Genomic DNA, 14261 nt, shown 5'->3' with positions numbered 1-14261 from the left:
TGAAAACCTCCTTTGGAAATTGAACTAATCTCTGTGTTGGTGCCTTTTCATGAGTTTGCAACAACAGTGAGTGTTTTCTTACTGCAGAAGCACAAACAAAGCTCTTGCTGGGACACATGTGTCTGTGCTCTCGCAGAACTGGAGATCAAGGCTGCAGACATGATTTTGTTGTTCTTTGCAAATGGCTTCAAGCATCATTGCTGCAATTGTATCTAAGACAGACACAACAACGTCTTTTGTGAACTTCAGACAAACTGCTTGTGGTATTCTTTTGAGTTATTTGAATTGTGCCTTTGAAAGAGCCCTCAAAAGCTTCATGTCAATGTTGGCCGTTCAGTTAGCTAACTTATTTGGTGTGTAGCTATTGTTGGAGGAAAAAAAGTAAATCAATGTGCATTACAGTTTGCATTAGTTCTACTGGAGTGCTTTTTGCTTCAGCAGTTTAAGTGCAGATGTAGAGAGACATTGGTGTCTTTTTTTCCCTCCAGCTACAGTAAGTAGAACTCCACAAAGAAAATCGTCATACTTGATTTAAATATATATATATGCTGTTAATATCTTTATTGGATGTATTTCTCTGACCTATAGCACTGAACTAATAAATCCATTCAGTTCTGATTTAATCATGCTAAACAAGAACAGAAGCTGGGCTTCCTGTTTCAGAAGGCTGAACCTGGAAATTCAGAATTAACAAAATCTACTTTTTTTTTTTTTTGCCTTTGAAATAGGCAGATGGGATCATGTAACATAACACTTACTAAAGTTTATTTTGACTGAAGTCTGATGTCAAGTAGTATCCCGAGCAAATATTTCAGAATAAAATACCATATTGCTGACTTACAACTCTGTTGCTGTTAGTTTAAACTAACTATGGGTATAAAATCCCTCGTATTGGCATGGATTCTGTTAGCAGAACAGTAATTGTTTGTGTATGGTATCTGAAACCAGTGGTGTTTTCTGCTATTGCATTAATGGAAAGCATGTTTTGACATCTTCCCCTTAGCTCACTGACTAAACTGTCTAGATTTGGAATTCCATCTGGCTGCAGCAAAGAAACTCTTCCCTCTCTTCACCACCCGAATCTCTTCTCAATAAATAAATGAACCACAACAGGTTAATTGCCTTTTTAAGGGCGCAAATCATCCTGCTTTTGAAATTGGCAGTGCAATGGTCCTTACTGGCTACCTGCCTCACCGAGGCTCTCCAAGAGGTATTGCAAGCTTTTTGAAAATGTTTCAAGTTGTTTGAAGCACGTTTGTCTTGTAAATACCGTGGTATCATAGCTCATGAGAGACCTACGAGTCAGGGAGTATGAAAGGGTCAAGTATGGATGTTGTAGAAACCCCAGCCCCATGCTTTGAGTAACAGAATAAATTAGTTTCATCTGTCAGTGCTAAAAACCATCCACAGTTAATGCTCCTCAACCTGTCCTCTCTGCCTTTTCTAAGTGTTTCTAAGTGTGTTTTTTTTTCTTTCTTTTTTTTTTTTTTTTTCCATCTTTGTCTTGTTGGGGATGAAAGCTGCAAATAGGAAGAATATGGGGAGATTAGTGTTATCACATACCTTCTGGTTTGCTTTTTTAAAGACTGGTTTTATGCAATTCAGTTAATGATAGAAAAAATGGTGGAGAGCAGTAATGGGTCAATAGCTAAACGATTCATAATTTAAAAAGAAAAAAAGTAAATGCTCAATACCACTGGAAGATGTGAATGCTGACTGATCCCTCTGATGCTTTTTAAGCTGCACAGCTTAGACAGGAGAATCAGTCTGAGGTGATTTAATCAAGCCACCTGTGCAATCTCTCCTACTGAAAAAATCCATTGAAAGCTTACCAGCCCCCACAGAGGAGCAGGATCTTGACTCCTAATGTCTCAAACTGATCTCCTTCTCCATTTAATGACAAATCTTCATTGTTCCTTGCAGTAGAACAGGGGGAGATTTGCCACTGAGTACTCAGAGCAATTCACTATTTTCTGCCACTATTTTTTTTTTTTTTTTTTAAAGAAAAAAACAAGAGCAAAAACAGCATGGGTCACTCACTTCAGGCAGCTCTGGAAGATGCTTCAGACCTCACTGTTCAGCTTGTGCTTCTGTAGGCTTTGGTTTCCAGGTGCTACAGCTCAGACAGCATCTTTGCACCTCCCGTATTGTTTCAGGAGGAAAGGAGCTACTCCTGCTTTATCAAGTTTTGATACACAAGTCTCCTAAACTGTGATGTCTGCAAGGGAGGATGACCTTGCTTACAACAATAACAAGTTTCATTAATCCTTGAACTGTTAACTAGGCTCTTTGTGTGAATTTGTAAACATCTGGCTAGCTGAGGGAGCTCCACCTTCCTTCAGGAGCCCTGATTCCTCCCCCACAATGGCCATCTCATTCCTTTGTTTTACGAATAAAAATTTGGGGGGCTTCCTGACAGGGGACCAAGAACATTCTGGCGCTTGGTTAGGTGGCTGCTGGTGAGGTGCACGTGGACGTTTGGTGGCACAGGAGGGACCCTCAGCCAACTCTGGGCATCTCTCACCACTTAAACTGAGCCTGAGCAAACAAGCACAGCAGGCTGTCACCATTTGAAACATCCATTAAATAAGAACAAGGAGATGTCCCAACCACTGTGTCTTGCGGGCAGTAACTTGCCTTTGTCAGGTCGATCAACGCACCATGCATTCTTCCAGGAGAAGATGGTGATGCTTATGGTATTGTTTCTCACTCTGCTTTTTTACCTTTTTTTTTTTTTTTTTTTTTTTTTTCTCCTTTGTACAGTGCTGTTAGTATTTTTGACTGAAAAAGTATTCCTAGAAAACTTTTTTTTTTTTTTTTTTTTTTTTTTTGCTATGCTGATTCTTTGGCCTTAGGAGGGTAGTTACTCTGCTCTCAGAGCTGACAGCTTTCCTTTCTAGAGGAGATAGATGTGTTTTTCCACCCTTGCCTAATTTAGATGCTATTGATAGTTTAAAGAATATTATTTTGCAGAGTAATTAGTTACTTGCATTAGACTCCAAATGAATAAACTATTCCATGCTTCCATCTGCAAATTGCAAAACTGTTACATGAAGTTTACTGTTACAGAGCTATAGGGACTCCAATTTAATTTTCATTTAATCAGTTCATTTTATGGAGGAAAATTTATATCAAATCTGGCAGCCCTTTTAATAGGTATGTTTCAGAAATGAAATAATGGCTGCTTGTGGTTCCAAATGTGCTGTGACATTAGAATTTTTTTCTTTAAAAAAAGCCATTATTGCGTCTCTTAATTGTGAAATGGGCAGTCATTGTATGTAAAGAAATTTGTTTTAGCTTTAAAAGGTTTTGTCATCCTCTGCTGCAGGCCACTGTTGTTGCTTACAAGTGCCACCCCAGCCCTGAAAATGTCTCATAATTTGAAAAACAAACATTTTCTGTCTGGCTTCTATTAAAACATCTAGCCTGAAAACCTGAATGAGGCTAGTGACATAAATCGGTAGGATGCTCTCGGTTAAGGCAGATCCTACTTTCTTGGTTTTGTTATATATGGAGTGGTAATTTGTGTCGAGAAGATGGTTGATATTAATAAAGAAGGGTGAGATGTTGGACTGTGGCCATGGGGGTCGGCAAGCCCCGTGGTTGATAATAACATCATACTCTTAACGATGAGGCCATCAGGACTGTAAAGAGTTTAGAGGGAACAAAGAAGGGTGATTCAGGAGACACCATGCAGTCTCCAGTTGCTGTTCTCCAGCCATTAAGGCATGGATGTTTCTGGGTGTTTGCTGTTGTTACATTCAAAGTTGTTTGACCAATTAAAAGTTGTTTTGAAAAGAACTGCTGTGGAGAGAAGGGTATAAGAGGGGAGCCTGCCCTCAAGATTAAAAAAAAAAAAAAAAAAAAAAAAAAAAAAAAAAAAAAAAGGCAACACGATGTGATGAAGTCATGTCATCAATAAAGAAGCAGGAATGAATGAAAGCAGGAATGAAAAAGGAATGAATAGGGACCGGCTAGCAGAACGGAGACCAGGACGGGAACAGGCACATTGATCTCCTCATGAAGATAGGTTCGGCCAAACTCAGCAAACCACCCAAAGAAGCTCGTACAGAAAGTCACTGGAAATGGGCGCACCGGAGCTGGAGAGAAGCTCAAGCTGAGAGAAGCAGAGCCGCGCACACAACTGCCCCTCGCTGGTAAGCAGTTGCGCATTATGGGGAATCATACGTCCTGAGGAACAAAGACTGCCCTGGTTAACCTTACAGCATATTCCCTTTATTAACAATCAGTTTATGATCCTGAAATATGGGACCAAACGGAGGTCAAGGTGTGGGATTCTGCTACTAAAAACGACAAGTTTGCGGTGGGATTGTTCGGCACCTGGCAAGCAATATCTGAGGCCTTAAAGAGCCATGTGGGACCACAGTCAGACACGTGTGGCTTGCCAGGTAGTGAGGGAGCTGCGGGCTCCTTTACTGATCCGACTGCTACGCCATGGGCCCCTCTGCTGCTACAGCCATCGAAGGCTTTTGCTGTTTCGCCCCCTGTTGGCCTGAACATGCCTTTTGACCAAGGCCTCATTGGCCTTGAAAAGGAGATGGATGTGTTTTCCTTCGATCCAGGAAGAATAGGATACGTAAGGCCCGAAGACCGAGTTGCTTTACAACTTAAAGCGAGACATATTGTTCAAAAGGAATGGAAAATGGAGACTTTTAAGTCATGGAACTTAAAGGATTGTTTGTTACCTTTCCTGATTGTACGTATGTATAGGCATACGCGGGTTTAGTATGTAAAAGCAATGTTCTATATGTTTAGAATGTTTGATGTTCATGTGTGCGTGTTTGTTGGTGGAGTGTAGACTCTCCACACACCCAGCGCTGTTTACTTGCCTTTTACAGCTTTTATACTTTTTATAAATATTCTTTTATATTACTAAATTCAAAGTGAGTTGAGACTTCATTTATAACAGTTTGGAATGAGGAAATGTGAAGTAGGAGATGGGGTGGTACCCATGTGGGAAGGAGAGCAAGGATGTAAAGCTCAGCACACCTGATGCCCTCCTCGCCTTGCTCACCTCTGGTGTTGTGGCTGCAGTGGGGCCTTTGCGCACCCAGGGAGCAGGGTGGAGAGCAGACCCTGCGCCCAGGATCCTTCCTCCGCTCTGGAGGTGCTGGAGGTGTGCATGGGCTCCTCACCGTCCCTGCGTGGGCTCTGCTCCATCCGGCTGCTGCCCAGTTCGTAAACTCGGGCATTCCTAGCATTCCTCCCAGTTTGTATCGCAGCTACACAACATCTAATTACACTTCCCTGCAAATCTAGCCAGCAAATTAACATCATAATAGATCTTAAGGTTTGGTAATCACTCAGAAATGTCACTGAGCTTGAAGAGTGCTCTGGTTCCAGGGCAGCAGCAGCAGTGTGCAGGCTGCTCCTTGCCATGCCCTCGCCTTGCAGGTGAAAATTTGTTGGCATTCACTCTTCCTGAGATGTCGTTGTCCTTAGCAGCACCTTCCTCTGCTATGACGGGTTGTTCTGGCAACTGCTCCTGATCCAGGAGCATCGCTAAATTTGGGACTGAGCTCTCAGAAGCAGGATGTGTTGATCTTGGCGTTGCGTGGTGGGGGGCAGCCCCCCCAGAGGGGTACAATTCCTCGGCAGAGTGTATGCCGAGGCTCTCTTCAAATGCCAGCCTTCTAGATCCTCTTACTGCACTGCTGATCAAGCTGGACATACACACAGAGCACTTAAAATATTTACCACAGCTGGGGAAAACTCAGTGAAAGTAACACTGCTGTTGGTTCAGGAGCTGCAGTTCCCTGGTTTCTAGCAGCCCTGTTTCTCCTGCGTGCACATGCATGTGTGCTTTGGGGAAGGAAGGGAGGAACTGGGCTAGTTATTGATAGAGGCATGGTCTTGTGATTCTGTTTGGACTTGGAAGGTATCCTAGTAGAGAGGGATGAAAGAAACTTAGACAAGACTTTTTATCTTACTACTGCTTGGTTTTTGATGGCTTACTTATTGGCATAAAATATTCTTGCCCTAAGACTGTTCACACTTTTTTGCTCTTCAGATACAAGATGCTTAAATCCAAATTGCCAGGTAATTTGGAGAGTGCCTCTCATGTTATCGTGTCCTCCAGGAGCTGGTACCCTATTTTTGTTATATCGATGCTTTCTGTTCACTGTGAAGCTGTGTGGGTGGTGGTGAGGCACTGGAACAGGTTGCCCAGAGAGGTTGTGGATGTCCCATCCCTGGAGGTGTTCAAGGCCAGGTTAGATGGGGCCCTGGGCAACCAGATCTTGTGGTTAGTATCCCTGGGGGGGGTTAGAACTGAGTGATGAATGAGGTCCCTTCCAACCCAAGCCGTGCTATGATGACAAGCTGTATGGTTGACTTTGAGCAGTAGGCCTCCCAAGCTTTTTGCTGACCTGAAGCATCTTCCCCTGCCACTTCTGAACACAGGCAACTGCTACCTACCTTCTTTTGTCCTGTCACAGTTTTGATTTTTTTTTTTTTTTCCAAGCAAAATACCTACTGAAGTCTCCAGAAGAGTTGCCTTTTGTGGAGGTGGAGATGAGATGATGCTTGCCAAATGGTAGCAGAACTGGTTCAGGGTCAGGTCTCCTTGTTGTCTGTCAAGTTCTACCGTAGCCTTCACTTGGACAGGGCAACTGCATTGCTTCTGCCTCCCCTGCTTTACAGCCTTGTCTTGGTACAATGAGGGCTTTTTCATCACATGGAAAGCTACGAGCCCTGAAGGATGGACATCTTTCCATGTTTTAACATGAATCTCTTCTTTCACAGCACTTCTGTGCAGCAGGAGCAGCAGGGATGTTTGCCCCCCTTCACTCTGGGCACAAAACTGAAACAAGTGTTCGGGAGTCCCTGCACGGAGAGGCCATTACCCCCAGAGGGTAGCTGCATATTCTGGCACACCAAAAACGAGGGCATTCAGGGTAGGGGGCTAGTGCTGGGTGCTGGAAACCCCGTGAAGCCCAAAGCTCCTGCATCGAGAGCGTCCTGTGGGGCTGAGTAACCTGGGTGTCCTCAACCCCCCCATGGCTCTGCCTCAGTTTCCAGCTGAGCTCAGCCAGCGTCGGCTTCGGGGTGAGAACGGTCTGCTGTGAACTGAGGTTGCTGCCTTTTTGTAGGAAAAGCGGGAAGGAGTGAAATAATAGTTAATACTTAATGCATATGAGCAGCACTGCTGCGCAGGTTGCCTAGCAGCCGCCAAGACAAGCAGGAGAATCAAAAGACTTCTCTGGGTGAGGGTGGCTGGAGCTGGGTTCTCAGCTCGCTGGTGGAATCCGACCCGTGCACTGGGGTTTTTGGAGGGGGAGGAGGTGGTGGAATTTACCACTAATGGATATTTTAGCTCTGTCAGATCATCACTGGCTGCTCCCCCACCCCCATCTGTTTTTCCTTTTCAGTTTTTCAAGTGTTACTTGGAAAGCGTTAGCTAAAGGGGAGGTGTTAAAGTTTTGTATGGTTTCTGGAGATGGAATGGGCAAAAACCTCTCAAAGCGACTTTTTCCTTCTATTTAAGACTGTATCTCCAGCAGTCTGTAGATTGTTAGAATTTCGTAGTCTCCTCAATATACTGCTCAGCACAGGCAGTAAATGCTCTATAGACTGGAAATAGCATCTGCAGTCACACTTTACTCTTCCAGCATCACAAGAAGTGGATGTGGGTTGTATTTGCTGGAAAGCAAAAGTAGGATACTTTGGGGGATAGGAAAGGAAGTTCAGCTAGTACATGGTTGTGAATAACCCCCCCTCCTACACAAGGCCAGAAATCTCCAGGACTATAAGGCTGTATTAAAAACCACTAGGAGATAAAAATTAGGAAGGCTGACTGTTTAAGTAGTGAAATTGGGTTCTTTGTGATGTTTTAAGTAAAAGTTAGAAAGCCTGAAGCTTCTTCCTGGCAGGTACAGCTCAGTGGGAGTAACAGGACTCCCGAAACTGAAGCTGTAACACCCCCCACTCACGATAAGAGAGGTGTCAGCTTTCAATGTTAATGTATTTTCCTCATCCCAGAGTAACTTTTTAGCATATTAAAGGCAAGAACAGGGGCACTTAGCAGAAATGAGTGGAAAGAGGAAAGTCTTGGACTTAGTTTGCTCATCTTAATAAGGAGTAAGAACAGTGGTTCTTTCATGGCAGCGAACCTCTTGCGCTCTGATTTGATAGGACCTGGGCTAACGCCAGCCAAGAGCTCGTTCTGGTAATTTTGGTGGAAAGACCGAGGGGCAGCAGGGTCTAGACAGCGGATTCTGGCATGCCTCACTGGCATTTCAATGGGACTGGAGGAATCAGGAGGTTGGTTGTGGTCATCTCTGCTTGCCCTAATGTGGCAGAGATGTTCCTCTTAGCCAGAATCATCCATGGAAGTCCTTTACTTGGCCAAAGGTCACAACATTAAGGCATGTTTTAACCATATCTCATGCAGTTTGGAGACTGAAGTCTACCATAAGGCAATAGATAAGGAAGAGGATAGTGTCAAGGAGTTTGAATTTTCTTTCTGTAATGAGTGTAAATGCTACCATTTCACCTCAAATCGCTGCAAATGATGTGCATTCTGTTGCTTTGCTGGGGAGATGCTTCAAGTACTGATGTTTCTTAGTTTTCAGTTGTCATTTTTAAGGTGCCAAGCTGTGCTCAGCTCCTGGCTCTTGCATGAGCTGCTGCTCTCTGTTGAATGCCACTCTGAGCATCATGAGCACAAGATCACCACCCTGCTCCAAAATGCTCCAAAATGTTCCAGGACCTTCCCTTCTGGAGAGCGGGAGGCCTGTGACTGCGTCTGAGAAGGAGATAAATGATAAATGCAGTCACCTGCTAGAAGACTGAGGAGTGCTTTGGCGGCTGAGATCAGCCATTGTTTGAAAATCAAGTCCTGCAATAAAGAACAGAATTTCCAGAAGACCTTATAAAAAAGTCCTCAGTACTAGAACACTTACTAAATCCAATGGACGGGTGATTTCTGCTTTTCGTGCCATCAGCCTCTGAGAAGTGAGTGGGCCTGCTGCAGTGCCCTGGACTGTGCTGGTAGGAGATAAAGACCAGAGAAATTGGCACAAGTGACACTGACAGCACCCTGCACTTACTGCAGTGATATGGTTTAGCACTAATTACTGTGAAGGTGAGCTGATGGGATGCCCGTGCCCAGGCTTAAATTTAAAAGTAGGAGGGACAAATTCTGCCTCAATTCTGTTCCTATTGAATTTGGGAGACTATGACAGCAGCGCATGTCCTTAATGGTGATTAGCAAGCACAGCAGAACTTTTGTGTTTTAGATCATACCACTGTGCTCAGGACAATGACTCGTTTCCACCAGCCCAACAAAAGTCTCTATTTCTATAGGGTGCAAGCTCTCCCTTAAAATCATGTGGTTTTGAATTTTTGCTTGTGATTAGTTGCCTCAAATTGTAATTTAAAAAATGGGAAGTAATTAATTTAAATTAGTTCCCCATGCTCATGGAATGAGAAGAAAAATCTTTCAGGTGAGTTTCTATTTTCCATCAAACCAGAGCTGACTCCCAGTGCTGACATCCTAGGGAGCTCAGGACCCCCAGGTACCACAAGAAAGAGCAAACCTGCCCTAAGCCAGCTGCATCCCCCTTGAAAGGGATCACCAGTTCTCCTGGGAAATTTTTAGTACTCTACAAATAAGTGGAGGAAAAAAAAAAAAAAAAGCCAGAGAACTGCTGGGGTTTGTCTGTCTGGGTAGCTGTGTCCATGGGGTGCCTGTGCCGGGCTTCCCTGGGCAGCGAGCCCCGGGGAGGGCTGCTTGTTACCCTTTCTAAAAGAGGTTAATAACATTTGGAAAAGATGTTATTTGAAAAAAATAAAATTAAGAAAAATATATTTGTTATTTGGAAGAAATAAAATTTTAAAAAGTTCCTTTCAGTTCCTTTCCTGGATGTTTGTTTTAAACAGCTCTAAATCCGTTTACTTTGGAAAAAAAATAATAATAAAAAAATAATAAAAAAAAAACAACAAAACAATCGAGCACCTAATGCACACGAGGCCCCCGAGCCCCCCCTTCCACACTCAGTTACTATAGCAAAGAGCATTATTTGTCGATCCTCCCCAGGCTTCTGAAAATACCCGCTGACATATTTAGTGCGCTTTCGCCCTGGCGTTGCGCGCTGGGGACCTGTGGGCCTGGCATTGTTTGGTTTGGGAAGTGTTCCCCGCGTTGCTCAGCAACGCACCCTGGACGCGGGAGCGGGCTCCGTCTCCTCTAGCAACCCTTGTTGCTCCCCAAACATCGCAGCCGCGCGCGCCAGAGCGCCTGGCCCCGCTTCGTCACCCAACATCTGCAGGCGCCTTCCGCCCGGCCGCGGGCCCCTTTGCTTGCCGGCCCACGCCGTTGGGCCTGCTGATACTCGCACAGAGCCTGGATGAGGCCACGTTTTCCCCCACGTAGCACCTGAAAGTGCTCAGAATTAGGGCTAAAGCTGACTGTCTTGCTTCCCACCCCTCTCTGCCACCCGGTGGTTACGGGATTTGAAACGACTCCAGTCGTCCCACTCGGCTTGATAGACTTGGCACGATCTTGGGCTGTCAGTGCAGCGCTGAGGACGTGCATTTAGAGCCGAGCTTCATGCTGCTGCTCGGAGGATGGGAGAAACGGAGCGGGGCCATCTGTGTCTGCCCCTCTGCTGGCCAGAGCAGAGCCTGAAGGCTCCGTGGGCTGAGGTGGCTGTCGGAAAGCCACCCGCTCTCCTCTCCTGGCCAAAAGCACTGTCTCCAGGAATTCCTTATCCCGAGAGGAGTTATAAATCCGTTCATTCTTGTTCGGTAACAGTTCTTTTTCTATCTGGACACAACTGCTGCAAAGCGTGAGCTGTCAGACTGGCGCATGTTTGAAGCCTTTATCTTCTCCCATCCATCTAGAATGCATCTGTCCTATTCCTGTCCGCACCAAAAATACAGCTGTGCCTTTCTCCAAGTGCACAGTGTTCAAATGCATGTTCCCAAGCTGCTTTTCTAGGGAATCTGAAGCAGCCTTCCCATTTCTTAGCCTTTCCAGGAATAATTGTGTGGCTTTTAGACACTTTGTGACTTTTGTCTGGGGTCACGTTCAGTCTGCAGTACCAGTTACCAATAGCTGTGTGAACATTAAACCTTCACAGAAGAAAACACAGCTCATTTCCTGGTTCCACTGGCAGCAGTACACTGCTCTGGAAGGCTGCCTCTTCTGTCCCAGCGCTTGCTGCAGCACGCACCTAGCAGTGCAGGGACAGAGCTGGCAGCTGCAGCTTGCAACCCGTCGCCAGCCTGTGACCCCTGGATGAGCACACTTGCGAACACACACAGGCAATGTGAATTTTTTTTACTCTATGTTCAAAAGGAGTACCATAGTACCATTGGCAAGCAAATCCCAAACTCATGAGAAAAGCTGGCCCCAGAGACTCTTTGACAGCCTTGTGTCCTTTTTGCCCCATGGGAGGTTTTGCTGTGGCATGAGCCACTGCACAGAGGGCAAGACCCCCTTGAGATCCCTAGAGTGCTGTGGTGTTCCTGCACCAGTAGCACCAGTCACCAGTCCCCGAGCAGGTGGCACAGCCTGGAGGAGCATCTCAGGCATAGCTGGAAGGATGGTGCAGACAGGGCTTGTGCAGGCATTTGAGCAAAACACTGGAACACTTCTTGTTCCGTTCCTTGCCCCGACTCCTTTCTAGCTTCTCAAACCACCAGGTACAAACCTGCAGCAGTTGTAATGCTCCTGACTGCTCCTTTCCCTGCCTCGCACTGTATTTTCATGCACCTCGTGATGAAGTCTTTCCCCTGCGATTAGCTGCTGCTTTAAAATCTGATTTGAAGTTGTCTTGTTTCTGAATGGCCAGCCACAGTTTATGTTTGTGGCTTGTTCTGCTTAACTGTTAACCACCACAACACTTGGAAATGGTGCTATATAAATAAATAACAGCACGTGGAGCTGCACTGGCAGTGGTTACTTCTGCATTTGCCGTTTACCAGATGGGCATGGTGGAAACAGCTGCTGCCACCGTCCCACATCTAAAAGAAATTCTGCAGCAACTTGCCTGCTTCACATGGGAATTGTCAAAAGGGCAGCTAGCCTTGAGACCATTGAAAGGATTGGCTAGTCTAAACAAGTAAAAAATGAGGCCTGATGAACATACGGCTTTAGATTCTGCTGTTCCCTAGGAGTTAATGTAAAATAAGGGACATTCCATATTCCAGTCTCCTGCCATGGGACAGGCTGTGCAAGTGGGCCTTGCCAAAGCACCATTGAGCGTCCAGCGTCATGGCGCAGCCCCTTATCCCACTGGGGAAGGCTGAGGTGTGTTCGGGTACCTGGGGTAGTGCTGGGGGCTGCAGCCTGCTGGGGCCGTGCTGCCAGGTGCTCTGGTTCAGTGCATGACTGCACCTCGAGGGTTTGTCCTGGTAAGGAAGCTCTCAAGTGCTTTTGTGCCAGGGTTTTGCCTAACACATCGCATTTCCCCTGTTGAATCACAGTGCTGGGAAACCCTACAGTGTATGCGTAAAAATATGGGAAGATGATTCATTTGAGCTCAGAACCAGGGCTTGCTTTCACCACATAGCGCCAATGTGTGTGGTGCCCGAAAGGCCTGCAAGTGGAACAGAGTGTAGTGTATGACTGTTTTTTCCTCTTTCTAGATGTGAAAGCATCCTGACTGCTCAGCACATCTCTAGAAGTTGTTTCCTGGGCAGCGTTATTTGCCATGGCTGTAACAAAACTTTTCTGAAGTCAATTAGCTAGCTAATAGGATGCAAACAAGGATTTTCAAGCACTTGTTGACCCGGCTGTGCCAGTCTAAAAATCTGGAAGCTGTTGAACTTTTTCTTGACACCAAACCACTGGGGCTCTTGTAGGTAAGGCTATCAGGATGCCACGGGTGCAAAGCAGCACAGCAGTAAACGGGCAGTGTGCTGGTCCTTGTATTACCACACGCCAGAAGGGATGTGTTCAGGTCTGAAGGAATCAAGTCCTGCTTTTGGCGCTTGGAGAGTGTTTGAATTGTTAAGCTAAAAAGAAAACGAGGCTGGTTTGTGTATGGGAGGGAGGTTCACGAAGTTACTGTGCCCATGTTCAGGTCTGCAATCTGCACACATGGGATTTGTCGTCACGCTGCTGCCAGCTATGTTAAACCATTGCAGCTTCTGCTGTTCGGCCTCAGATGGCTCCGATTAGACAGCCAGCACAGATACATTCCTAGCTCTCTCCTGCCTCCATGAAAGTTACTTTTAAAGAAACAGCAAAGATTACTGAGCTGCTGTTACACACAAGTTACATATGTATGTGTGCATATATATATATTACATGACTTGATTCCATTAAATCCAGTTAAAGACTGAGTGTATATTTGTATTTCAGTATATTATTAACTACTGCTAATAAAAGCTGTTTCCAAATTTGTGTTTTTCCATGAGGACCATGTTTCTGAAAAAAACAGCTATACTGCCTGCTGCCCTCGAAACCCGTGTTTTGGGTTTATCTGTGTTTCCAGGTAACTTAAAGCTCTTAGACAAGCAGTGTTTGCTTCTGTTTTAAATTAATTTAACCTAATCACTGGAAGGCTCTGGTGCCTTCTCTGTTTATATCATTTTGAAGCAATTTAATAAGCAGTCTCTCCAGAATCAGCTTATTATCAAGTTCCTTGTCATATTTGCTTCCCCCCTTCTATCCCCTCCACTTACCACTGCTTATTAAAAGGCTAAAGGTTATGACGTGGTTCAGGACACCCTTTAGATGAGCTTGCTCAGGTGCCAGCTCCTGTCTGTCTGGCGTATCATGGTTGCCAGATATATAACATTTTGGATAAGGATTAGGTTCAGGTGCTAAGCAGCCATACGTACCTGATATGTGCGACGCCCCTGATACATGGCAGAAGCTTTGCTCTCCAAGACTCCACTGTATTGTCTGAAGGACACTGTAACTGTAATCCTGAACGTGGGTGCTGCTAGAGCAGGTTCCCTGGTTCAGCTACCTGAAGGTCATGAGTTTCTTCTGGTTTCACCGATGGGTGCGCTGAAATCCTCTTTTCCCAAGGTGGGATACAGGGCGCAGACGTGGGAGCATGCTTGGCCTTTGTCTCAGCTCAGAGCTGTATGGCAGCAGCCTTCTGTTTCTGCATATGGGCCCCTCTGACTTCTGGGTTTTATGGGCAATGGGAAAAAAAAACAACTATTTTACTGATAGGAATTTCAGGGAAACACCTGTTATTTCTTGGAGGTATCATGCTTTGGAGACAGGCACAGCAGGAATTAAAGATGCATGTGGAGGCAGGAAGTAAGCTGGTTTT

The 14261-nt window shown here is 45.3% G+C and overlaps 1 protein-coding gene across 4 annotated transcripts in view; it reads left to right on the top strand.

The window, feature by feature from the left end:
* The window catches only part of RFX2 (regulatory factor X2), a 61258-nt gene that overhangs the window by 9866 nt on the left and 37131 nt on the right, over positions 1 to 14261 (top strand). The gene's annotated exons all lie outside the window — the stretch shown is intronic.

Source organism: Aythya ferina (assembly GCF_964211825.1).
Source record: "Aythya ferina genome assembly, chromosome: 26".
Taxonomy (NCBI): domain Eukaryota; kingdom Metazoa; phylum Chordata; class Aves; order Anseriformes; family Anatidae; genus Aythya; species Aythya ferina.
This window is presented reverse-complemented; position numbering and strand designations above follow the sequence as displayed.